This window comes from Scleropages formosus, chromosome 24, assembly GCF_900964775.1.
Source record: "Scleropages formosus chromosome 24, fSclFor1.1, whole genome shotgun sequence".
Taxonomy (NCBI): Eukaryota; Metazoa; Chordata; class Actinopteri; order Osteoglossiformes; family Osteoglossidae; genus Scleropages; species Scleropages formosus.
The window spans coordinates 15,757,044-15,777,436 of NC_041829.1; positions in this window are offsets into that span (position 1 = coordinate 15,757,044).

The following is a 20,393-nucleotide window of genomic DNA, read 5'->3' on the forward strand; positions in this document are numbered from 1 at the left end:
TTCACGTGTTCGGCCGAGCAGGAGGAACACCGAGAACTACTGTCAGCTTTTATGGCTTCCAAGCACCCAGGTGCACACTGTGCTACAGAGGAACCTGCTGCAAGTGGACTGACCGGAACGGTGACGATCTGGGGAACCATTTAACCAGAGCCTCCGTCCACTTTTACTAGTTAAGAAGCAGCCAAACAGTGGCCTGTAACCCATTTCATTAGCTACGATGAGGACTTGTTACGCGTTGATATCTCACACAACGTACAGGGAAGTTGGAGGTGTTTGGCAATGGCCGTCCATGAAATATGCCATAGGCAGACAGGTAAAAGTGAGTGGAATCCTGGTGCTGTGGGTTGCTGTATGTGAAGAAACCAGAGCATGGTGGCTCTAGGTCACAGTGAATGTTATCCACATCAAAGCATTCATAACGTGGCGAATAAGCACAGACAAACCTGTTGTTGTTCTTCATTACAGCAACCGCCACATTGGGTCACGGTGACCTACAGAAACAAAGGTAAGAATACGGAGTAATATTGGCAGCTACTGAAAGTACACATCAAGAACAGAAAATTAAGAATTCTGTTTCTCAGAAGTGAGAAGAGTCATTATCCAAGTCTGTTCTCCAAAGAGTATGTCTCCGCAAGCTGTTATTCTGATCAAATCATTATTATATCTACTAAAAGAAAATTCATCACTTGGATCCTCCATATACAATAGCCTGCCATTCTGCAACACTGGATCTACGGGCAGCATAGTTGTCAGAGACTTGAACTGTAGCCCGAAGGTTGCTGCTTCAAGTCCCTGTTGTATAAACGGTATAGATCAGGGTGGCATGATGTGTAGTGCTGTTGTCCCACAACGCCTGGATGATACGAGGGGACTGGGTGCAGTCCCCGTTCAGTCTGCGTGAGGTTTGCATGTTCACCAGTGTTTGTGTGGATTTCCTCCCACAGCCCAAACATGTGTTTCCGATTAATTGCTGTGAAATTTCCCATAATTTCTTTGAGTGCGTTGTGGTGTACAGATGAGCGTTTGACTGCAGTGTATCCTGCACTGTAAGCCACCTTTAATGAAAAGGTGTCAGCTCAATACTACGTAGTATTCATTGCAAGTTGCTTTGGAGAAAAGCATCTGCTAAATGAATAGAGGTAAATTGCAAGGCAGCCAGAAAAAACATCAACTAAGCAATGCGACTGTACTGACACATCTCCACATCCTGGGGACGGGATACTCAACTGCAGGGCTTGGATTCTCTTGCTTCCTCAGTGGCAACGTGCCCATGTGAAAATACAGTGTGTGGAGCAGCTGTGTTTCCTTTCCATCTCTTGTCAGAGTGCCTTCAAACAATGGCAATGAAATGTATTTTGCAAGCAGAGAAACTATTTTCAGTTTTGAGTAAGACAAAGGACGTCAAGTGTTCATTGCAGAAGGAGCTGTTCCCTGAGATATAGCGCTTTACATGCCGTGCAGCTTGGGGAGGTATACAAAGCGGAAAGCACAGTGTTGCTCATACCTTTCCCGTGTCGCAACATGCATTTTGTCTGACACAAATGCATAGCCTGAGTATGTGAAAAACTCGAGCTATTTTGTTTAAATGACTTCAATTTACATATTTCTGTAAATTAGGTTAGGGATTACAGTTTTTACACTATTTTCATTTAGCTGACACTTTTCTTCAAAGCAACGTACAATGAATACTATGTAGCGTTATCAGCCCACACACCTTATTCACCGTGGTGACTTACACTGCTAGATACACGATTTACAATGGGTCACTCATCCATACATCAGTGAAACACACACACACTCTGTCACACTGCAGGGGAACCTGAACAGCATGTCTTTGGAGTGTGTGAGAAAACCAGAGCACTTAGAGGAAACACACAAACTCCACACAGACTATGCAGGGCTTGAACTCACAGCCTCTCGCACCACCCAGGCACTGGGAGACAGCAGGGTATTTACCTATTGGTACAGCCAGGTAATTTTACTGGAGCAATTTAGGGTTAGTACCTTGCTTAAGGGTACTACAGCTGGAGGTGAGAGTTGACCCTGGCACCTTTGGGTCCAAAAGCAGCAGCTGTAACCACTATTCTACCAGCTGCCCTATTTCATGATTCAGTGACATTAATCTTATAAAATATACTGTATTTTAATGTATGAATATTATTCTAAGAAATTTTACTACATTAGGGTTCAGTAGCGTGGTTTACTTCACCGGTGCCCGGGCTCCAGATCCAGGATTAACATTTGTTATATGTGAGCACATGCACTTTGCACATAACCTGCTGTATTTTTTCTTAACATTTTGCACAAAATTCAAGAGTCGGAAACAGAGTACTTGATATGCCCGAACAGGATCCTTTAACGTGGTCAGAGCAGATCTCGAAGGCACTCGAAAAACATAGAGATATTCAGTGTTCATTTGGAAAGGGCTTCAAAAGCCACAGCAGTGGGCGTTTTGGGGTGGTATATGTCAGCGATTATTGCAGTGTTTACTGCTGCACCAGACAAGAACAATAATCACAATAATAACCACAGTCATTCTTTCACCATTTCCCTCAGGTGACTTGGTTACACTACATATGATCTATTATGAGCTGACAGCATGAAATTCAGTTTACGATTTCTGTAATTTTACAGCTGGTTAAAAATAGTGTTTTATATTTCAAAAGATATCCAGCCCTTTTGATAATGTCCTTAATTTCGACAGTTATACTGTTGATTTTTCCAGACGCTTCTGAAGAAGAAAGGGGAGGAATACACTTGTCCAAGGACCCGTACTTCAGTGTGTTGAGTTGTATTCAGCGGACAAGACTGTGTGTTGCCTTTCAAGTCAAGCACTTGCGTAATTTCAGGAAATACAAAGAACAGGCAGCATTCAAACATTTCCTGATAATTTTCCATTGACCTTGAGTATATCACTTGAAAAAACGTTCTTTCATTCCTCGACTGGGCAAGTATAACTAATAGCTTCATTTATCTGACCGGCTCTGCAAGTTAAAATCCATAACCCAGAATAAAGCAGTAAAAATTAAGCCATTTTAATTTGTTATCATTTCTCCATCCTCTTCCTTATGCGTAATGTCCTCGGAAAACAAAAATGTAAATGATCGCTGCGCGTGATGGAACAGTGGTTGGTTAGTTATTTTAATCAAATGAAAGGCCAGTGGTGCTCTTATCTCATTCTGGTTGCCACAGACACAAGACTTTACGATGCTGGACAGGCCAGGGAAAAAGAGAAAATGATCAAGCCAAAGTTCTTCACCTCAAACACCTACGTACAGCAAAGTACAGTGGGCAGAGAGTGATGGATGGATCTCTTTTCCAGTAAAGGCTGTACTATAGCTACAGATTCTCTTGGAATGGATCCCACCTTAGACTGCTTGGTAAGTTTTTGTGATGGGGTGGTGCCTCATCCGATGCGTAGACCTTCCTTGTCTCGTATGTCTTCCAGGATTGGCTCCAGCCCACCGCAGCTCTAAGCAGAATGAGCACTTTGGATGATGAATGAATGAATGAATGAATGAATGAATGGATGGATTATGGAAATGGTACAGCTGCATAAAGGAGGAAAGGCTCACATGTGCAGATGCAGCACACTCGTTCGCACGGTTTGCCTCGCTAGCGCAGACGCGGACGAATGGGCCGCTGCGGCTGCACCCGAGCCTCGGTCTCCACGTGGATCTCGTAGCGCACGCTCCCCTCCGCTTCGCTCTCATCAGCCCATCTGGGCAGTACTGAGTCCAGGAGCCACAGCTTCTGGGTAGTGACAGATGCCAGAGAACCTGGAGAAGGTGTGTGTGAGTGTGTGTGTTCCAGTGTTTGCCTTCAGGAGGGGTGTCATTACAGCAGGAGCTGCTAATGCACACAACTACCAAAATTTCAGATAGTGTGAGACATACCATCACTATTATTAAATGTCAGAAATCCAACGACTGGACAATAATTGTTGAGCATCATGGAGTGAATAAAAAAAACAAATTACACTTAATACAGAACTGACGGCTGCAACATGGAAAGGCATGTGTTTTTTCCACTCACGAAAATCTACGAGCCACAGTAAGAACAACGGCATACTTCATAAAATGAAATTTGCGTCAGTAAAACAACAAAGACCAGCTACGAGGCAACAGACTGACAAATAATGATTGTCTTTAAGATACGCATAGACTCAATGGATTCAAGGTACAAATGTACATAAATATTCGGTTATTCTTTTAAATAAACAGCACAGCCTGGGTTTCCTGGGAGTCTGATCGTATGCCCACATCTGACTAAACCAGAGATCTTGTCACAGTGTGCTGTATTATACTCTGCCACCTGGTGGTTATAGAAAACACCGGAAGGAGACAGAACCTCTTTGTCTCACAGGTAGATCTCGTTCTACACACGAGTGAGAGCGAATCCGTAGAGAAACTGGAGAGTCCAACTCGTCCATGCTGGGAGCATTAAGCAGGAAGCGAAATCTGTCTGCTGAGAAATGTGTGTGAACTGAGACCATGCCCCCCCACTGTGTCCCCCCAAGGAACCCAAGCTCCTAACCCTACCAAAGATGAAGGTGATGACTTAGTGTTAACAGTTTTTAGTGGCCACAGTTTCATCCACAGTGACAACAGGATTGTTCAAGCAGTGGTATTTTCATATTATATTGGACAGCTGGACAGGGAAGAATCAGGACAGGAGACACATGGACTGCGAGCTGTGCTGCTAGGGGACACTTCGAGGAACTCTTTGAGGGACACTGTGAACAGTCAGACCAGAACTCTCTATGGAAACAGGAATGATGAGACTGATGCCATCATTCTTTGGTGGTGACATCGTGAAAAGACTGGACTCTCCTGAAAATAAACAGCCATGCTTGAAAGGTTAGTGAACAAAGGATTCGATGGCAACCAGCTAGAGGGACTCAATCACAGATCACACTATATTTATTCATTTAGCTGACACTTTCCTCCAAAGCAACTTAGGCTCTAATGTTAACATATCTACAATTACACCGCTGGGTAACTTTACTGGAGCAATCGTGGCTAGGTACCTTGATCAAGGGTACTACACCTGGAAGCGAGATTTGAACCTGCACCCTTTGCATCCAAAGGTAGCAGCTCCCACCACTACACCACTAGCTCTCTCCAATGCAATTACCCCTAAGGACCCAAGCAGAAGACAGTACTCTCTGAAGCGCTCCATCCATGTGGTTATGTGGACACCAAGGCTTAACATTGACTCCACAACACACGACAACAGCAGTGACTCTTCAGACCACGCCGGTCGTACCCGGGACAACCCCAAACCACAAAGCCTGCCGACTGCAGGAATCGGTCCGGCTGCGAGGCTGCGGGTTGAGCAAGCGTGGCGATCAAACGGAACGCGAGCGAGCGGCAGCGGAACAAAGGGAATATGGTAAAAACAGCTTTAGAAGGCCCTCGTTTCAGGTCAGCGAAGCCTCCAGCTGCCGCATCGCAGACGGAGACAGCAAAGTGCATCGCTCTCCGTCCATCCCTTCCCATCACATCAGTGGAGCGCAGTAATGTTTTCACGGGGTTGCCTCTGGAGCCTCAGAGCAGCAATCTGCCCTTAAAAGGCCTCTCCTCCGAGGGAGTCTGCCCCTCGTGTCCGTGCGCGGAAGGCATTCGCGCCACTTCTTGTCCAAGAACCAGCTGAGTGCGCAGTAGTGCAATGCCACGTGTGCACGGAGCAACTCTCTTTTTTCCCCCGAAGGGAACTCCAGGCCTGTCAAGATGCGAGCGTTACAGTAAACCTCATTGCGATACAGGCCAGCTGGATAAGCGTCTGCGTACGAGGGAGGCGTACGAGGGTGGTGCGGTGGCTAGATCCGTCATCTCGCAACCGGAGGACCCGCTCTCCCTTCCTCGCTCCTGCTGTAGTACCCTTGATCACGGCACTTCCCCCAAATCTCTCCAGTAAGAGCTACCCAGCTGTATAAATGGGTAAATAACCTTAAGTATCTTAGCAGAGCCTCCTGAGACGTAGCCATTCATTTTTGTCCACTCTAGAGAACATCTTAAAGTGCGTCTTTCAAACTGTAGGCGCTACAACGCCGAGTCCTAGTACAGTTTATAGGAGACAGTGCGGACAACTTGTTGCAAATCGTATAAACACACCCGAAAACTCTCTTAAGCGGGATATCAGGAGGTTAGTGTAGTCACTGCGACGAACAAATACAAGCAAATAATGGTGCTACAAAACGGTCAAGTCTTCCATTAATGATTCTTATGGTTGGAAACAATACCGTCAAAGCCTAAAAAATGGCATACTCTTCTGTTGCAAAGGAGATGAAATAATTCTCGTAATAATAACCATAATAATACAGATGGTCCCCGATTTACGATGGGGTTACGTTCCGCGAAACCCATTGTAAGTCGAAAATATCACTCTCAGGACGGGACGCTAGTCTGTCATAAGGCACCCCTAGCAGGATTTGAACCCCTGACCCACCAGAGAGCAGGCACAGGGCAAACCCGCTGCACCACCATGCCCCCCTGTTAAAAATATCATAAGTCGAAAATGCATTTAATACAGCGAACCTACCGAACATCATACGAGCGATGTCGCCTTCATGCTGGGCAATTAACTCGAGTTTCTCCTCAAGAGTAATTGCCCTCTTCTTCTTCTTCTTCCCACCGGTAGCAGGAGTCACAGATGGGCGTTAATGTGACATTATGGATGTACAAAACACAACGTAGATACAAGGGGGTATCTGTATAGCGACACCGTGGTACACTGGGAGATGTGGATCGCTGTCACTGCCCAGCATCGTGAGAGGTTATCGCATCACATATCGGTTGTCCGTATGAAAATCAAAATTCTAAATTTGAAGTATGGTTTCTACTGAATGTCTATCCCCAGCTCACCATCGTAAAGTTGGGAAGATCATAAGTCGAACCTTCGTAAATCGGGGCCCACCTGTACATGGATACTGGAATGAATAACAAACGGCATATATGATTTTCAGGCCTTGAACACGACCACACTGTCAGCGTTAAATCCGTTCCAAGAGAGTCAGCTCAGCTCTTCGAACGGGCCCGTGGTGATTCTGGCGATTTCGCAGAGTGTAATTTTTCGTCCCGGAGTTTGACGCGAACTTATTAATAAGGAAATAGTGGCAGCCTGTTTTTCGATCATGCACTGAGAAAGCTTCATTGGGAGAAAGGGACTCCACATGGTATTGTTTCTTATCAGATTGTTGGGAAAATAGTTGCCTTCCTGTATACAACATGCAAGTGAGTGATTTTAATCAGTGCATGTGGACAATGGAGTGGACGTTGGCAAAGTTTCCCAGTCTGCAGATATCACAGTTACATATTTAGAATGCAGCAGTGCATGGACCTTTGTCACAATAATACTTCACACATTTTCCCACCAGAACTTAATGGGATTTACATTAAGTTCGTATTTACATTTATTCATTTAGCAGATGCTTTTTTTCCAAAGCTTGAGGGGGTGCGGTGGTGCAGTGGGTTGGACCGGGTCCTGCCCTCCGGTGGGTCTGGGGTTCGAGTCCCACTTGGGGCACCTTGCTACAGACATGCGTCCTGTCCAGGGTGTGTCCCCTCCCCCTCCGGCCTTACGACCTGTGTTGCCGGGTTAGGCTCCGGCTCCCCGCGACCCCGAATGGGACAAGCGGTTCGGACTACGTGCGTTTTCTCCAAAGCGACGTACATCTCATAGAAAACACAATGTGTGCATTACATTAGCAGTAAGAGATATAGTTGCATACAGGTGGTTCTTAAGTACAGTTAGGTTGTTTCCTTCACCATATGGACCAACGTTCATCACACAAGTAGCTGCATAAAACCTTCAGAAGATCGATGATTAATGATCACCTTCCTAGTAGTTTTTTTTTTTGAGATACGTATAAACGTTTACACTACAGGAGTAGCAGTGTAAAGGACTGATCTGAGCATGATCACAAACACGTGTACCTTACGGGCACGAACATTTATACCTTCCGTAAACTTAAGAGATCATGGGCGAAGCGAATCCGGAAGAGATGAGTTTTGAGACCCTTTTTAAATGTGGACAAAGATTCAGCAGTTCTGAGTGAGAGGGGGAGGTCGTTCCACCACGACAGAGCCGGAACCGAGAACTGGCTCCAAGAACGGGCAGATGTGGTAGAGCATAGCGGTCTGGTTGGGATGCAGCGAATGATCAAGTTTTGCAGATAGACTATTGATACTTATTTATTAATAATTTCCATTAATTTCCACTTCTTTTATTTTCACTCATTTACATTATTTGCACTTTCCTTCATAACTTGTCCTTGTTTGCTTCTCTAACCCTTTCATCCAAAGCAGATATATATGATAACTTTAGTTCTTAATTTAAGACATTTTGAGAGTCAGTAAAGTGCCTATTGGTGTAACATCAGTTTAGCCTTTGGGTCTGAAACCTGCAACCTTCTGGTCACAAATGTCTCCCTTTGTCACTGTATCGCATACTGCTTCAGCACGTCATCTGGAAAATGTTTCTTTGATCATCAGCTTATCTAAGAGCAGCACCCACGAACCCTGCCAGCATTAGGCCATAATTCAGCATCAAATTTTCAAACACAAAGGTCATAAGAAAGGTCATAAGTCCAATAATCTCGTTTCTATGCCTTTTATAATATTGCCATCCTATAAATTACACATCACAAATGTGCAGCTACCCGTGGTGGACATGACTTCACAGGGTCCATTGAGTCACACTGAAAGCAGGGAATAAAAGAGTGCCGCTCTGATCCGAAAAGGTTAACCGGTCCCAACACAGCCGCAACACGGAGGATTTACAGTCCGCCCGTCATCCTCGCATAACTCAAATCGCCTGTTAAAAGGAACATTATTAAAGGTGCATTACACAGCTGCGTATCAGAACTGAGCAGATGTCCTCACAGCGCCCTGATGTTCAGATGCATTATGTTCAGTCCTGGGTAGCGCCAAGGACTCAGCCGTCACGGCCGAAAGAGGGAGGGGCTTCTCTTGCCCGGTGGGGGTTGGGCTGCTTGCTCTGGGAGGCCGTGGGAACCGGCAGTGCAAAGACAACCCTCTGCGGACTCACCCCGGGGACATTGCTATAGGCGGGGGTGCATGAGTGCCAGTGTTTGCACTTGTGTGTGTGTGGGTGGGTGTGTGTGTGCGCTCAATCTCCCACCCTAGCTCACACTTTGAGACCACCCACAGCTCAGTCCATTAGGACCGCAGACCTTGGTAACTGGGAGACACAGAGACCAGCAGAGTGTGCCAGTGTTGGGGGCATCTTGCTAGACGTCCTCATTATAATTCTGAGGCTCAGCCAAAGCTTTTATCCGTTTATACTGAGAGATGTGTGACTTTGTGATGCATTAATAATGATGCATATCTTAGCGGTGCCATTATGGTTATGGTTCCCATCTTTAATATCTCTTTGAAAACAATTAAGGAGATCAAATGTGCTTTTTTTCCATTGGTTTAATCCATAAGTGCCGTACTCAAGGGTTCGACGGCAGGTTTCTTATTCAATCACGAGTGTTCCTTTGACATTGCATTCTTTCATTTAGCCGACACTCTTCTCCCAAGCAGCATATAGCGATCATTAGTACTGCAAAGTTCTGTCCAAGGCATCTAAATTCCCTACCATCCTGAATGAAGCACTGTGAGGTACCAGCGCTACCCGCTGCGCCGCTGTGCTGCTCATACCCCAGCCCGACATGTACAGGCTCATTTGATGGAGTGGTTTGTTTGAACATTGAACTTAGTATGTAGGGGGCACAGTGGCACGGCAGGTTCGGCCAGCGCCCACCGTGGGGCGGGTCTGAGGTTCGAGCCATGCTCGGGGTGCCTTGTGATGGAGAAGCGTCCCATCCTGGGTGTGTCCCCTCGGCCCTGCGCCCTGTGTTGCCGGGTAGGCCCTGGCTTGCTTCAGCCCTGCTTGGGACAAGCGGTTGTCAACAATGTATATTTAAAAACTTTTCATGCGCTTTATTGCAACGCTCATAATCATTAGCATAATTTGAATTTGTGCCTGTTGTGGAACGGGAGCAGAAAAACAGCCCGAGTGAAAACTCCTAGCCGACACTTTCGGGTGACTGGATGGATGAGTCAAAGGGAAATGTTTATTACTTGTCTTTCACGTGCCGAAAAACCAAACTGATTTTTAAAAATTGCTGAGTCACCAGAACAAGTGAGTAATACCGCGGTCATCAACGATACAAAGCAGGGTCCCGCGTGTATAATAGGGGACAGATTCTAAACAAGTGTGTTACATTGAGTGAATGGACAAAGAAAGTGGTGTGTACACCATTGTCTGATATAATAAAATCACTTCCGTGGGATAAACAGTCATCAGTCTGCTTCAGCCCGTTAGAAAAAACAACTTTTCCAAGGTTACCTTCAATTTACATCACAGCAGTTACGCTAAATGGTAAAGGAATTAAATAAAAAAAGTCGCTCCAAACGACCCCTAATCATACAATGAATAATGACACAATATGCTGAATTCAATATTCAAATTAATTGATTATATTCCATTGACCAGGGGGTGCCGCGGCACAGTGGGTTGGACCGGGTCCTGCTCTCCAGTGGGTCTGGGGTTCGAGTCCCACTTGGGGTGCCTTGCGATGGACTGGCGTCCCGTCCTGGGTGTGTCTCCTCCCCCTCCGGCCTTACGCCCTGTGTTGCCGGGTAGATTTATGAAACAGTGTAGTTAAGGGCAGATGTATCTGAGATGGTTCATACAGTTACAGGCTCACATGGAGCGTTTGTAGGTGTGTGTTTGCTTGCTCAGGTGTCTGTGGATGTGTGTGTTCTCGCCCGGCGGTCTGGCCTTTGCCCAAAGACAGTGACAAAGTGACAGGATGCCCGTGGAGAGCGGATGGAGGAATGCATGGATGAAACAATGACATCTTGCGAATGGTGTGGAGCGTGACCCCCTGAAGAGAAGCAGCGGTCAGAGGTTCTGGTCTGAGGGTGTTTGGAAGTGTCTTTCCACTAAAATATATTTAACATCTACATTGTACTTATTCGCCTCATGTTTTTCTCCAAAGCAGCTTACAATGTTAAGCGACTTAAAATGATCCACCACTTTAGACAGCTGGATCATTTTTACTAGAGGAATTCAGGGTAAGTACCTCGCTCCAGGGTATTACATGACTGAGAATGACATAATATTTCTACAAATAACAATAGAGCACACGGGGCAGCGCGGCAGCACAGTGAGTCGCGCTGCTGTCTCAAAGCCTGTGGGTATGAAAGGACGTGGGTTCGATCCCCACTCAGTCTGTGTGGAATTTGCATGTTCTCCCCGTGTCTGCGTGGGTTTCCTCCTGGTGCTCTGGTTTCCTCCCACAGTCCAAAGACATGCTGCTCAGGTTCACCCATAGTGTGTGTGTTCCACTGATGTATGGATGAGTGACCCACTGTAAGTAGTGTATCTAGCAGTGTAAGTCACCGTGGTGAATAAGGTGTGTGGGCTGGTAATACTACGTAGAGTTCATTGGAAGTCGCTTCGAACCCATGTCCTCTCGCACCACTGCGGCATACGGACACTGGCCATATTTTTTTCTATTGAGGAATTTGTAGAGCATAATTTTGCTTTATTTATCGATAAGCAAAGAGAAGAACGGCATGCTGCCGGAAGGCACGCAGCCGGTTGATGTCAAGGGGTGGTACCGGGAAGTGGGAAGTGGAAGTCCATATTACCGCCACACGTTACCAAACAAACGGCCGCTTCCTCCGAGGAAGCGGCGCCACGGGCTGTTGGGATGGGAAGCTGCCCCCCGGCGGGGTGGGTCAGGGGCCGTGCTGTATAGCTCGGTGGATCGCATACAGCCCACGAAGGCAAACAAAAGGCTTGTGGCCTCACTTCGGGATTCCAGCCGTGCCGACGTAGGCGCCAAACATAATCATTGTGCTGTTCCTTGACTGCAGCCTCCTGTTCAACATCCAGCCCTTTCCGCAGCGCTGGAGAAGTTTACTAAACTTGAGCTGCCCCAACCGAAAGAAATCCTCCTGTACCAAGAGGCGAGTAGCTCTGGTGCCTCACACCTCCTGGGGCTTTGCGTTCAAACACGGCTCAGTCTGCTTGGAGTTTGCGCATTCACCGCCCGTCAACATAGGTTTCCTCTGTGCGCTCTGGTTTCCTAACACAGTCCAAAGACACGTGTTTCAGGTGAATTGGTGACTCAAAATGTATGTGTGAACAAATGAGTGCGCCGGTGCCCTTGGAGTCCCGTCCAAGGTGTACCCTACCGTACACCCTCTTGTTCCTGGATAGGCTCCGGACCACCACGACCCTGCGCTGGACAGACCAGTTATCGAGAACGGATGAATGGAGAGCAGGGTAACATGAGAGAAGACTGCCAGGCCAGGGAGCACTGCAATGCTTCCATACAGCCACTGGAGAGCGGTGCTGATTTGGGGAAGACGAGGGAGGATAGGATCCAGACCCTGGGGTGATCCGCAGGAACACCAGCTGGTACTTGCTGGAGGTGTGGGACTGCAGTGGAGAATGAAGAGCCCAAACGTGCAACAGGACAAAGGGAGAGGAAAAGGGTCCAGGCACTCTTCACATGTCTCCTCGATCTTAATAGGAAGCATGCAGACCTTTGCTGCTGATAAATTATAGCAAAAGAAATAGTTTTCTCAATGGATTAATCATTATTTTAACTTTTACTGAAATCTACCCCCACTAAATGATATCAATATGGGGCGGCAGGTGACGTAGTGATTACAACTGCCACTTTGCATTTGAAGGAGCCAGGATCGAGTCCTCCCTCCTTCTGCAGTACCCTTCAGCAAGGTATTTACCTTGACTTGCCCCAGTAAAAATACCCAGCTCCATAAACGGTAAGTCACTTTGGAGAAACGCATGAGATAAATAAGCATTTGCAAATTCCAGAGGTACGAATACGGACATCGCCGAGGCGGCCGATGTCTGGGATCTGAGAAGACACGCGCAGAGGCTGATCCCTCTCGCAGGTGTGCGTCTGCAGGTCAGCGACGGGGCGCAGCTCGAACCCGGGTTCGCTCGCTTTGCCGGACGCAGGAAACGGGGCAGGCGTTCAAGCCAGCTGGGGTAAACTTAAAAAAAATGCCAGCGCACAAACACGCACACGTGCGGAACACACACCCCAGTCTGAAATAATGCCGCTAAGTAAGTACAGCCCCATCTGCTGCGTCTGCGGAGAAAAGCAGCTTTTTCCTTCATTTTTTTCCCTCCATTTTCTTGTAATTTCCGCAAGACGTAAGAGTTAACGCGCCTCCTGTCCAGTCTGTTTCCATTCATCTCTAGAGGTTTAGCGGCCGCTCATCCAGAGCATCGTGCAGCTGCACCTTCCACCTCCGCATCTTTAGTTGACCCTTGACCCCACCTTGCATTGAGTAACATGCATCATGCATATCATCACCTTGTTAGTCCAGGAAGAAGAAAATCGTGCTCAAACTGTCCCGGTCACTTCACGCGTGCATCGTTTTTCATATTTCACCATGGTTCGGCACATACACCCCTAAAACTGATACATTCGCTTTCGTGCAAGGGGGAGTTCCACCCAATTTCATGGTTACGAGAAGGAAAATGTGGGGTTTGATCTTTAATTATCCACGCAGGCTTGGCTATAGCAGCTTTGCCTTCAGAAAGAGATATGGATTAACGATGAAGTGAAACAACACAAGCGCGAAGTGGCCTTTGCAGCGAGAAGATTCTCCCGCTAGTGTCCTTGTTTCTCCTGGATCCACAAGGTTTCCAGTGCTGCCCCACGTCCCCCGGCTCCAGAAAACAACCTCTTTTCGCTCTAGCGCTCGGGCGTCGACGGTCCTGAGGGCCAGACGAGGTCACGGAGCCCCGGGAGCGAAAGGTTCGAGGGTCCGTCTCAAGTCCCAGGGCGTCCGCGTCCCTCCCTAAATGACAAAGGTTTGTACTGTGGTCGGACAAGTCCGCCCAGTGTGTTTCCCAAGACATGCCCTGTGGGTCATATTTTACCCTCCCGGGCGATTGTGGGGTCATTAGCAAAGAACGCGAAGAAGGGCCGAAGGTACAATAATGGTTATAGTCTTTCCCTTGCAATCAAAAGCCTTGGGTTCAAATCCCCTTCTTACTGTAGTACCGCAAAGTAAGGTACTTACTCTGAACTGCTGTGGTATTACCCAGATGTATAAGTAGGTTCATCATTGGGAACAGTTCAGTATACAGATGCACACACACACACAGTCTGAACCGCTTGTCCCATACGGGGTCACGGGAAACCGGAGCCTAATCTGGCAACACAGGGCGCAAGGCTGGAGGGGGAGGGGACACACCCAGGACGGGACGCCAGTCCGTCGCAAGGCACCCCAAGCGGGACTCGCACCCCAGACCCACCGGAGAGGAGGACCTGGTCCAACCCACCGCGCCACCTCGCCCCCCGTATACAGATGCCACAGTATAAATTCCATTGCAGAAAAGTGTCACCCAAGTAAATAAATAATAATAATAATGGCGACACATTACAACGGCAAGTGGTGGTTTTCATTCCTGGAGCCTGCGGTAAATGAGCTCACTTTATAGCGTACCATGTGGCATTCTCTAATTTCTACACGCAGACGTGGGTCTATTACGCCACACATAAACCACAAAAAAAAAAAAAAAATCAAACCACTTTATCTGACAGCCATGCTGAGTGACTGCGAAAACACAAAACCCTGCAAATTTCTTCCACGTGACTTGTCTCCGGACCATTATTAATGTGGGAAAGGCGGTAATATTACAGTAATTCAGAATGCGGCTTGGCGAGACGGAAAGATCGATACGTTACAAATAAGCAAATAAAAAAGACAAGCCAAATGACCCCCTGTAATTGCTTCTTTTCACAGGTAGACAGAACTGAGTAATTAATAGCCCGGTGCCCGCATTTCATGGCGCTGAAGATAAATGCAAATGTATTCGAAATAATCTCCATAAACGATCAATATTTTTCTCAATGCAATTTCTGAGGTTAATTTTTCAACACCTGTTAAAAGCAACCATCAGCGAGACGAATGTGCCGAGGGCGCAGGTGTCCGGGGCCGAGCGGCATCCGGGAACGGGGCAGATTCCACGTTATAGGGGCCGTTTATTAATTCATAGCGCCCGCGTGCTCCTGATCCATCGCCGCGGAACCGCTTCCGTCATCGTGCGCCCGCGGAGTTTTCGCCAATGCCCGGGACATCCTTCGAGGAGATGTCGCCACCTCCCCCATAACGTTTCCATGCCTGGATGTTGATTGTTTTTGCCTCTCGGTCGCCCTAATTGAAAAGATGGCGAGAACAGGCTGCACCTCTTGGCCGACTTCACCACGCTCAACGTCAGAAAGCAATCAACCTGGCCTTAATTAAAACTGCACTTTTGGCCATTACGAGAGCTCGTGTAAGTCTTAATGGCAAAATCTAATTAGAATATTCCATACAGTGCATATTTGAGGAGTTAGTATTAGTGCCGTTATGTTTCGCTGCGCCGGGTCTTTATCCGCAAACCTCTTGGCAGCTACGGCCACCCATCTGGTGGTTCTCTGACACCAACTGTTCGGCTGAAATCAAATGCCATATATAAAATGAGGCGTGGGCGCTGAGTGGTGTCAGTGTGGTCACTCAAAGATGGACAGCGTTTGGCTGCACATGTAAGCGCGGAGGTAATCTGCGGACCGGAGGCGGGCGCTCGGTTGGCTGGCTGTTCTGGAACAATCTGTGGGAGAGGAGGCGGCCGAGGTCCTGCGGAGATGCGGCTCTCGGTGGATCTGGTAGCCGCGCGCCGCACGCGCGCGAATGCGCGGAGGTTCCGAGGAAACGGGAAATCCGACGGACGTTTACACCAAGTTTACCGCAGGAACAAACCTGCTTTTCCTTAACAGAAGCCGCCCCCCCCCCCCCAGACAGGGTGAATTCAATGCCAATGGGATGCGGGCTCCTTGGGGTTGGGGGCGGGTGGCTGTGCAGGTGGGGGCGGCGGAGGGGGTTGGAGGGGTTGCTTCGTTATGAAAAGGATTTGCGAAAACAAACCGAGGTGAAGACCATCTCCCTCCGACGTGGGCACCCGGCCCACTCCGCAGCGACAGCCTTTGAGTGGCAGCCGTCTCACCGCAGGAGCCGCGTCCTGCCCGTCTGGTGAGCTCCTGCGCTCTCTCTAAATGCTGGTGATCACTGCCCTCGGGCTGCCTGGCACCGTACCAGCGTCTGAAGCCGCCGGGCGTGGCTGTTCCCCGCAGGCGAGGCAGCCGTGACCGAGGAGGCTCACTGTGCGACGTCTTTTACCGCATGTGAGGGGGACAGTCAACTGGAGCACAAAGGAAACGGTGGGGGGGGGGGTGAAGGGAGGTGTCCGTGCTACACTGGGGGGACTTGGAACATCCAGACCCACGAGGTCAACCGGGCAAGACGTGCATTCCCTGGGCTGAAAGAGTTCTGCAGCATCTTAATATATATTTCTAAAGTAAAACCTCTGTGATTCTCGGCCAAAAAAAACACAGAAATCCTGGGCAACAGAAAACAGTAGCAGCAGATCACAGGGGTGCGCATTCGATGCAAGCGCCGGGGACCCGTTGCTCAGAATGTGTTTTACCACTCCTGTTCCTTTCTGTGCTTTGGCAGCAGTTCCGTACCCTGTATTTGAACCCGCTGCCCCTCATAATGCTCAGCCATTCCCACCGCAGAGCTCCTAGTTAGAAACAGTTGGTTAATATCTTTTATCTGCCAGTCACTAGGAACGCCAGGGTGAAGCCAGCCTGGCCACTGCTGAAAAGTTTGATTGTCTCAGCAGCGGCGGTACGTGTGTGGGTTCCACCCCCGCCTCCTCGTGGGCACAGTTCTGTTGTCAGATCTCTCCAGGTGCCCGTCTCCGTGGCGATGCCAGGTCCGCGGCACCAGGCTGGTGCGGCTGGCACCGGCCGGGCCCCGCAGCGGCGTTCGCTCCTGATGCGGCACGGCTCTTGGCTCGGGGACGCGGGCTCCCGGCGCTGCGGGCACAGCGGGCCCCGGGCAGATCCCCGACGGCAGGCTGGCACCAAACTCCGTGGGCTCGAGGGCTTCTATTTGAGTGACGGAGGCCGACTGCCAAGACAGGAGCCCGCCTGCCTATCGACACTCTCCAGATCACAGCTTCAGCAAGCGCCACATCTAGCTAAATGTGCAGTAATACATACAAGAAAATGCATTTTTCATTAACCGAGCTTGAGTTTCTCGTTTTCGGGAGACAAAACAAAACATTAGTCGCTCTGAACGGCCCGAACTGCTGCTGCCGGTGCTTGGCACCTTTGTGCAATGCAGGGTAACCGAAGGAGTCAGATTCCAGTGAGACCTCCTGCTGTAGTACGCTTGACCAAGGTACTTGACCCTGAATCGATAGAGTAAACAATACCCTGCTATATACTGGAAATGGGTAAATCATTGTAAGTATTGTAAGCATTGTGAGTACGTGGGGCCAGCCCGAAACTGGTGGTTAGAGCGACCGCCCTTGGACCCAAAGGTTGCAGGTTTGCTTCCCACCTCCAGCTATAGTACCCCTGAGCAAGGTACTTACTCCAAATTTCTCCAGTAGAATTACCCAGCTGTATAAATGGGTAAATAATTGTAAGTAAGAGCACTATAAGTCACTTTGGAAAAAAAGCATGAGCTAAATGAATCCGTGTATGTAAATGTCGTGTATATTTCATATCCGCTCTATGCCTGCGTATAGTGAAGTGACAATAAACGCAGACTTGAACGTGAAGTCACCTTGGAGAAAAGCAGGAGTGACACATGGGTGGACTGTGCCACCCACTTTTTTTTTAAATTATGGCAAAATTTCCGCTTATCTCCCGAGTGGAAATAGAGTGTGAAACTTCCATCGCACAGCATAGTGGTGTCATGAAATAGTGTAAATTCTGCAGAGAGTACGTAGATGCCCAGAGCTGTCGGCAATCTGGGCGGCGTGGGCCTTTAAGAGACGAGCGATGCCTTTTCCGGGCACCGAATCTGGGACACTTATGAGGACCGCGAGACTGAGATGTATCAGCTCAGTCACCCTTAAAACAGCAAAATATCATTTCGTTACTTCACAGTTGGTGATGATTGGAGCGTTCGTCCCTGGTCCCGCAGGCATCTTCGCACATCCGGTACGCGCGCTTCCATCCAGGACAGATTTGTTCCGACAAATCACCTTTGCTGCTTCGAAACGCCTCCGGGCGCTGCCCACCAAATGTGCATGTAACAGGAGAGGCTGCTGCTAGCTTCGTGAGCGGCAGCACCGGTCGTTTTCAGCGTCGTACCTTGCGCGAGTCCCCCCCCCCGCGCAATCGGACCGCTCGGTGTTCGTGAAGCGTACACGGCCACACGCCGGGTGCGAATCCAACACCCGCCCGTACGAGCCTATGCGGCAAAGCAGTGTTCTTTAGAAGATCTTCCAGCCCGTCCTCAAAATGCAAAAAGAAGGGCAGATGCCAACTCTCAGTGCCCTCTTGGCCTGGGAGGGTCACTGCCATGTGGATCAGGCAGCTGCCACCAGTTGGTTTATCCAGCTCGTCTCCAGTGGCAACGAAGCCAAGAGACTGGTACCTGGGATACAAGAAACAATCCCACCGCTAGGATCTACTTCCACTGAAACACCTACATTGTTCAGCCAACTACACTCTTATAAGGCTGTGACTCTAAAAATAAGGATTTTTGTGTAAATGGGGGGGAGCAGCAGGTGTCATGGCGGTTACAGCTACTGCCTTGCACTTAGAGGACCCAGGTTCGAAACCTACTTCCTGCTGTAGTATCCTTAAGCCTAAATTGATTCAGTAAAAAGTACCCAGGTGTATGGACAGGGAGTGGGGGGGGCGTGGTGGTGCAGCAGCACAGCAGGTTTGGCCTGTGCCTGCTCTCCGGTGGGTCTGGGCTTCGAGTCCCGTTTGGGGTGCCTTGCGACGGACTGGTGTCCCGTCCTGGGTGTGTCCCCTCCCCCTCCAGCCCTGCGTCCTGTGTTGCCGGGTTAGGCTCGGCTCGCTGTGACCCCGCTTGGGATAAGTGGTCTCAGTCAATGTGTGTGTGTGACTTAACACTGTACTTTGCTTTGGTAAAAAGTGTGAGGAGAATGAACATGTCCTAAATGATGTGGGTCATAATTTATGCAATATAATGTCTTGTGTCCTCTTAAACTTGGAAAGGGTCAATCAGAAAAGAAAGAGCACATGTTAGACAGTGATAAGTGGTATCATTTCAGAACTTTAATAAATGTGAACAATAAGAGAGAAATCCACAGCACTAATGGGAAATAAAACATGTTACTAAATGGGATGTCTTGTTCTGGGGCTTATATCTTCACTGGCCACAGGGGATGAATCTCGGACCAGAAGATGGCAGTAAAACATATTAAAGTGCGAACTATGTGAAGCGAATAGTCCTAAGGCATCCTTTGTTTATTTTCTAATTTTTCACCATATAAAGCTTCCTTCCCATTACAGCTATAAAACATTGCTAGAAAATTCAAATTCTACAATTGAACTGAACCGTGTGCTCACTATTTATTGGTGTCCTATGGGACTTTGTCTAAAAAAAGTGAAAATACGATTCTTAGATGACGTCAGCTATGAAAATGCCTCTTATTGTGATGTGCACTAAATTTGCTTCTGTGGACCAGCTTGTTTTGCTTAATATAAATGTTAACAGATTTTTCTTCTTTTGCTTTTAAATCAAGGAGAAGGGTGAATCCTAAAGTTCGAGAGCAACTTGGCAGCCTTCAGCAACCACTGATGGTCCAGTCCAATCCAACCAAGGATGTGATCCTGACATTTTTAAAAAGAAACACTCCTCAGTCTAGTAAAGTAGCCCTGATAAAACCTGTCTCAGAAAGTCCTTATGGTGAAGGGAAGGATTTGACAGTGACTGAACTCCCTTCACTTATACATTATCGTTAACCACATGTCCCATGCGGGTTCACTGTGGCCCGGAGCCTATCCGAGAAGCATAGTGTGTGAGGCAGGGTAGATCCTGAAGGGGCTGCCACACAATCACAGTTCAATCACACAAACACTCGTTCAATGTGAACTCGTTCGTGTCGCTATCACACTGTGAGCAGCTAACGTCACCAGTCCTCCTGACACGCGCATTTTTGGATTGGTGAAGGAAACCACACACGAACAGAAGGAAATGCAAACTCTAGTTTGAGCTGGATTCAAACCCACAGCTCCCCCAGTGCCACCTATTGTACCATCAGGTTGCCTGGATGAGCTGGATCGCTGAACAGGATTTTAGATTACCAGATGTGTACAATATGATGAGCATGTAAGGATCCACTTGTTGAATCTAACTAACGTTGATAGGTTTTGCTAATGAAGTCAGGGAAAATACTATATATTCAATGAAGAATGGTCGTGCTTTCATTGGGAGATTTCCAGCTGCAGGAAATTCAATGGGTTAAACTGCCAAACACTTGTTCTCAATGGCAATAATAATACTAAA